We start from the raw sequence: 7,466 nt of genomic DNA on the forward strand, positions 1-7,466 counted from the left end.
TGCCTCTGCCTCTGCCTCTGCCTCTGCCTCTGCCTTTGTCCTTACCCCTGCCTCTCTCTCTGCCTCTCTGAGTCTTTGCCTCTCTGCCTCTGCCTCTCCTTCTGCCTTTCCCTCTGCCTCCTGAGTGCTGGGATTAAAGGCCTGTGCTACAAAGCCTGGTTAATCTAAGGTCTCTTGCATGGCAACTGTACTGGCTGGTTTTGTGTGTCAACTTGACACAGGCTGGAGCTATCACAGAGAAGGGAGCTTCAGTTGGGGAAGTGCCTCCATGAAACCCTGCTGTGGGACATTTTCTCAATTAGTGATCAAGGGGGTAGGGCCCCTTGTGGGTGGTGCCATCCCTGGGCTGGACATCTTGGGTTCTATAAGAGAGCAGGCTGAGCAAGCCAGGGGAAGCAAGCCAGCAAGGAACTTCTCTCCATAGTCTCTGTGTCAGCTCCTGCTTCCTGACCTGCTTGAGTTCCAGTCCTGACTTCCTCTGGTGATCAACAGCAATGTGGAAGTAAGCTCAGTAAAAACCCTTTCCTCCCCAACTTGCTTCTTGGTCATGATGTTTGTGCAGGAATACAAACCCTGACTAAGACAGCAACCTTATATTCTACCACTGAGATTCCCACCAACTCTCTTTATTCATGAGACAAAGGAGTTGAAGGGGACCGGGTGTGTGGCCCAGAGGCAGAGCACTTGCCTAGCATCTGAGAGGTCCTTAGATTTAATCCTGACTGGCAATACTAAATAAATTAATAAGTAAATAAATGTAAAAGCTTTCTTCCCCTATTCTGTTGTTTTTTAAAGTATGTCAGGCCAGAGAGGCAGTAATCCCAACACTCAGGATGCAAAAGCAAGTGACTCTGTTTGAGTTGTAGGCCAGCCGAGACTATGAGTAGTAAGTCTCTGTCTTTAAAATAGAAAAAAGGAGCCGGGCAGTGGTGGCACACGCCTTTAATCCCAGCACTTGGGAGGCAGAGGCAGGTGGATTTCTGAGTTTGAGGCCAGCCTGGTCTACAGAGTGAGTCCAGGACAGCCAGGGCTAAACAGGAGAAACCCTGTCTCGGAAGAAAAAAAAAATAGGAAGGAAGAGAAAAAAACTCAGTATGTTCTCTTTCCTTCCTCTCTTTGTATCTTTAAGACCTTGGTGGGAAGGAGCTCTAGGGAGAGAGCTCAGTAGTAAAGAACTTGCTCCGTAAGCATGAGAACCAGTTTGGCTAGCACCCACTGGGGATACTGGCATGGTTCATAACCCCAGTGCTGGGGAAGGGTAGATCCTGGAGGACTCTAAGGGCTTTCTGGCCAGACAGCTTCTCCAGACAAGCAGTCTAACCAAGACAGCAAGCTCCAGTGTTAGTACGATGCCTTGTCTCAAAAACTCATGTGTAGGCTCACCACTGACCTCTGACTTCCACCCAGGCAAGCATGGGCAACACCATCCTATTCATACACCAGTACAACACACACTAATAATAATAATAATAATAATAATAATAATAATAATAATAATAATAATAATTATAATTATAGTCTTTATGATCGCTTTAAAAAGATCCAGAGTGCTGACAGTTACTGCATGTATCAAATCCTCTCCTTAACCCTGGACCAGGCAGAGTCTATTTAAGGCTTTCCAGAAAGAAAGAAAACAAATATTCCCGACTCACAAAGCTTCCAGTAGATTTAAAGATTTAAAATGTAGCTTTATGTCATTAACTTAATGTTTCAGTATTTAAAACTCTCTTGTTTCTTCATTTTAGAGTAATATTTAGGAATAGGCTTATTTCTGTAAAATGAAGGCTTTAAGCTTAGGTGCTAAGCACATGAAGTGCTCATTCTGAAAAAGCAGTTTACATGTCAGCAAATGAAGCTATTTTTACAAATGTGAAATATGACACCCCGTTGGAAGGAGTAGTCATTGAGGACATGGTATGTACTTATTTATGATGGAGGCTAAGTTACAAGCTATTTAAGTTGTTTCTTCTCTAGTTAACAAAAATGGAGTCCTCTAGCTTCTCTATGGTAGGAGCTCCCCCTGTACTATCTGAGCTCATTTGTGCCAACAGGTCAAGTCAAAGTAGTGTCTCAGTAAGTCAAGTGACTCTATAGGAAAAAAAGAATTTAAAAATAAAAATGGCACCTGGTTATTACCCAGATATATCTGTTCCCTCTGCTTCATTTTAGTCATAGCTATTTAATTTCCTGAAACAAAAAACAAACAGATTTTTCACGAATGTCAGTGCTGCAAAGCTAGCGCAGGAGAGAAGAGCCAGCTGTACCCGGTTTCATCTTATGCATCATCAACAAAATTGGCAGCTAAGTTCTGATTTCAGAGCCTCTGTGGTTTCTGACGATGAACAAGCTGTGCTTGATTTTCAGATACAAGACTGATACTTTGCTGACAGAAGAATCTATTTTTGATTTGTAAATTGGGCAAATTTGTTGCAAAATTATTGATGTAGGATAAACGCAGATCTTGAAGATATCATTTTTAGACTCCCATCTCTAACCCTTAAACCGCTTGCGCTTATTATTATTATTAAAATCATGCTTGTAATTATTAGCATTATGACGGTAGAAACTAAGTATTTAAGTAAAATCACAGTTAAATTCTGTGAGTCATATATCGACACGTATTATGCTAACATAGGAGTGTAATTGCAATGGAAAGGAGCAACAGAACTAATTAGCAATTGATTATATTAGCATCCCTGTTCTGGGTATAACGCTAATTTAGAATCATGTTACTGGTGATCATGGGTAAAATATGTCATTATGGAAGAATAGTGGAGCAAAAGATATAAAAGGAAAACATTTCTTTGATTTGGAATTCTTAGACAATGGAATTTGCATCTTAGCCACTGCTTGGGCCAAATAATGTCTTTTTTTTTTTTTTTTAAATTTGTACTTGGTAAGTTGTTCAGTTGCTAATGGCATATGACTGATTTTTTAGGACAGTTACACCGGCCTCATACAAAAGTATAGAGTTGTGAGTTTTGTATTAGATGTTTCTTTATCCTATGCCCATGAGAAGTGCCCACTGTGGGTGCCCCATTCTTTCATGATGCCTGTTTCCTCAAAGCAAAACTCTCTCCCACCCTTCCAGTCAGAACTACCTATCCCTTCTTCCACACCTGCTATTCCTTACCCATTTCAAGGCTCACCTGTCACTCAACCTATTTGCAAGGTTTCGCAAGGACACACAAGTTAAGAGCCTGAAATGTTTATTTTTTTAAAATATGTTATCCTCCTGGGAGTACAGATTTGCATTTTTAAGAAGAACTCTTGAAGACCTATTGCCAGCAGTTGAAATGTCACATCTTCTGTCTGTCAAGAGTGGCAAAAATCCATATTCTACAATAACTGGCTTTTACTTATTGATTCTACCCAGCTTAAAATGTGTGTTTCTGAAACATAATGAGATAGAGATTAAGATCAAGGGCTTTGCAGGCAGGCAGACCTAGTTCTAAAATTCAACTCTTCCACTTACTAGCCACTAGTGGGATTTACTTATCTAGGAGAGAATAAAGTTACCCACCTCACTGGGCTGTTGTAAGAGGTACTTTGGTCAGTGCATGTAAAATTGTTACTCTAACATTGAATGATGCAAAGAGTTTGGTCATCATAAAATGCTATTATTTATATAATCGATAATCACTTATTCCAAGCATTCTTTTGGCATTGTTGACATTTCTATCTGTCCTATGTATTTGCATATTACATGAATCTCTGCATCCTATGCAAGGGAAGTACAAACCTAAGAAAACCAGAGCAAGAAGCGTTGTTTGATTTATTGTCCCCAACTGTGAAATGCACAAAACTCTGTTCATAATAGTTGCTAAATGAATGTTATGTTTTAATCCGCCCACTGTAAAATGACTCTCATGGCACTATGTATTTCCTGTAAGACAAGAATAACTTGCAGAAGGTAAAAGGCTAGGTTTGGACACTGTACTGGTTAGCTTTGTCAACTGAACAAAATCTAGAATCACCCGAGAAGAGAGTCTCAGCAGCAGACTGTCTAGACCAGTTTGGCCTGGGTATGTGCATACAGATTTTCTGGACTGTATTAATATAAGAAGACTCAGCCGACTGTGGGCAGTGCAGTCCTCTTTTGGGTTCTGGACTATGCAAGAGTGGAGAAAGTTAGTTCAGCACAAGCATAAACACATTATTTCTCTCTGCCCTTCATCTTGACTGTACCCTTCAACTTACTCGGCTATGGTAAGTTTTGGCTGCCTTAATTCCCTACATTTGTAGATGGCAACATGGAATTGTGAGCTGAAGTAAACCTCCCCACCCCCCAAGTTGCTTTTTGTCAGTGTTGTTGCTATTGGTTTACTTGTTTGTTTGTTGTTTGTTTGACAGCATGTCACTAGGCAGCCTTGAGTGGCCTGGAACTGGCTATACAGACCAGGCTAGCCTTGAACTAACTTCTTCTGCCTCTGAAGTACTAGAATTACAGGCACGTACCGCCATGCCTGGCTTTGTCAGAGTATTTATCACAGCGACAGAAGTTAAACCAAACCATACATTAATGTTCTTTAATTAGATCAAACTACTGGTTTTTGTTTCCTTTAGTTAAGAGCAAATGAAACATTCTCTGAAAAGACAATCCTGTCTCTTTTGTCACTAGTACAACAGGGATCTCAAAAGTTATGGGCAATAAATTAGTATCTCAGGACCTAATTTACCATCAAGGAACATGTTAATACCTCCAGATTGCTCAGAAAACATACCAAATTACACTCTAGAGGTCTGAAAGAGTTAATATCACTCAGTAAAGTACAGCCCAGTTTGTTATCCTGAAATAGTTGAAGCACTTGGAGAATTTTTAAAATAATGTAAGTAAAATAACAACAGCACTGATAATGTTTGTTCCAATTCTGTGGGGTACAATCAGTGGTGTGGAGCAGAAAACAGAAAATGACAAGGAGGGCATAATGACTCGTGCCTGAAATCCCAGCACTCAGGAGGCTGGGGCAGGAGGATTGCTGTGACTTTGAGGCTAACTAGGACCATATAACAAGATCCTGCCTCAGAAAAAAAAAATGTGAATGAAAAAGTATTGAAGAGTTATTAAAAACGAGCACCCACTCATCTGTGTATAGATACAGTATTTACTTAACATCGGCAGTGGCTTCAACTCAGAGATCTTTCGGACCTGACTCTGCAAGTGGAGGTCACTGTCCTGTCACAATGAGTAGCTCGTGAGTGTCTCCAAGTGTGTCTGACACAAAACACATGTTGCTCAAATAGAAAACTTTATGGAGAGCACACATATTCCTGTGGAAATGAGCATTCTTGACATGAGCACAGCCATTGGTTGAGGCTTGGTCTGGTAGTGCTCTGTATTCAAATGCTAAATACTGGCCCCAAGACCTGGTTGAAGTCTAGACAAGTATATTCTCAAGCACACCAAATGATGTTGCCAATCTTCTCTGACTGATTAAATAAATTGCTGGGGAGAATAGAGGTAGGCAGAGTGGTGCTTTGGTTCGAAGGCTGGGGTTTGAAGGCTGGGGCTCAAAGGTAGGAGGGGGGAGGAAGAGGGAAGGATAAGGAAGAAGGGGAAGGAGGAAGGGGGAGGGAAGAGAAGAGGGAGGGATGAAGGGGGTGTGAAGAGAGGAAGGGATGGAGAGGAGGGAGGGAAGGGAGGAAGGGAGAGAGAACAAGGAGTGGGAGGAGGAGAGAGAAAACAAAGAGGAGGAGAAGGTTATGAGGCTGGGTGGATTGGATCATGAGCATGGGACCAGAAGTACATCCTGAGATCAGGATGATGGATCAGAAGCAGCCCAGATGATACTCAAACAGCAAGTAATAGGGGGTAGAAGGTTTGGATATTGGTGAGAATAACATAGAACCTGACCTATTTTATTTACAGCTTGTAAATAAAATAGCAGGTGTGGGGGCCTTTTATAGGAGCTACCTAAAATAAATGTTTCATTTACACATACCGTGTCAAAGACCCAGTGCCTCAGACCTTTGGAAATAGCAAGGCTTTCCCCTGGTCAAGTATCAATCTTGATGGATGTTGCCAATTCGTGTGTCAAGTCAACCACAGCTTCCTCCTCCATGATGACTGCAGCCCGAAACTGCTTCCCTACAGACACCCTTACAAAGATTAGCTAACCTAACTCCTCATCCAGCCTGATCTAAAAGACACCTCGAGTCTCTGGGCTGCTGGAGCACCTCCATCAAAGCTCATCCCCTGCCCACTTAGTCATAGCTTTTCTGTACACACTGCCCTTTTGCATTTCTTGTCACCCCAGTCAGGTCGATCCCAATACCATGCAGGTAGTAGCACAGTTTGATACATAACAACTTGATTGGCTTGAAGCTATAGAATCATTTACATTTTATTATACATTGGGAAACTTGATTTAGCCCATGCCATGATAGTTTGGGGACATAGTCAAGAGCTAAGAGAAAATTTTGCCTATTCCCATATTTACCAATACTTGTATCTTTCTTTAAAAATCCAAAATGTCTCTACCTGGCCCTTCAGCAACAGGTGGGGTCTGCTCAGTCACAATGCTGAGCAGCCTAGCATCAGGTTTTTCCAAACTTGTGAATCTGGGTCTCCCATCCTGTACATCGGACACCATCATCCAAGCTGCTGCTCTCTTCCCCTATCAGCAGGTTCATGCCAGAGCCCTCTCTCGTTCTGGGCTACTACAACTGGGCAGCACACTTGGGAATTATTTATTTCCCATCTTAAACTGTCTTGCCTCTTGAAGAAAGAATCAAACCTCCTCTGTGCGGTGTAGGCAGGGGAACATATGAATGTACACACACACACACACACACACACACACACACACACGTACGCACGCGCACAAGCCTCAGAGGTACATACCCAGTATCTTCTTCTGTTTTTCCCCAACTTACTTTTTGACACAGTGTCTATCACTGAACTTAGAGCCTCAGTTGATTGTCTAGACTGGCTGGCCAGTGAGCTCCAGAGATCTGACAGTCTCCACTGTTCCAGGACTACAGAGACACCAGCCTGGGTTTTACAGCTCTTTCATGTTGCTAGATAAACAAAGTTATCCAACTGAGCTATCTCCCTGGGGCCCAAACACTCACATTTTGACCCAAATCTTTACTGTTTATTTCATCCAGCATCAGAAGCACAAACTATTACAGGCTCAGTTTACTACTCATGCATGACCAGTACCTGTCTTGGAAAATAAACCTTCACTGGAGCATATACTATATACCATATCCTTACCTTTGCATATTGCTTTCATATTAAAAGGTAGGGTTGAACATTTCCAAAAGAGCATCAGAGATGTTGACTTAGAATCTGTACTCTCTAGACTACTGCCCAAAATTTTCTGACCCTTCACCTGGTTATTCATCCTTCTCTATTCTGCACTTCCTGTGTCTGACCTGTACTTTCACTTCTGCAACATGTAGTTACAGCCAGTTGCCAGCAAGCCTGCCTGGATCCTTACCAGCATCTCAGAAAGGCCCCT

Source organism: Mastomys coucha, unplaced genomic scaffold, assembly GCF_008632895.1.
Source record: "Mastomys coucha isolate ucsf_1 unplaced genomic scaffold, UCSF_Mcou_1 pScaffold15, whole genome shotgun sequence".
Classification (NCBI taxonomy): domain Eukaryota; kingdom Metazoa; phylum Chordata; class Mammalia; order Rodentia; family Muridae; genus Mastomys; species Mastomys coucha.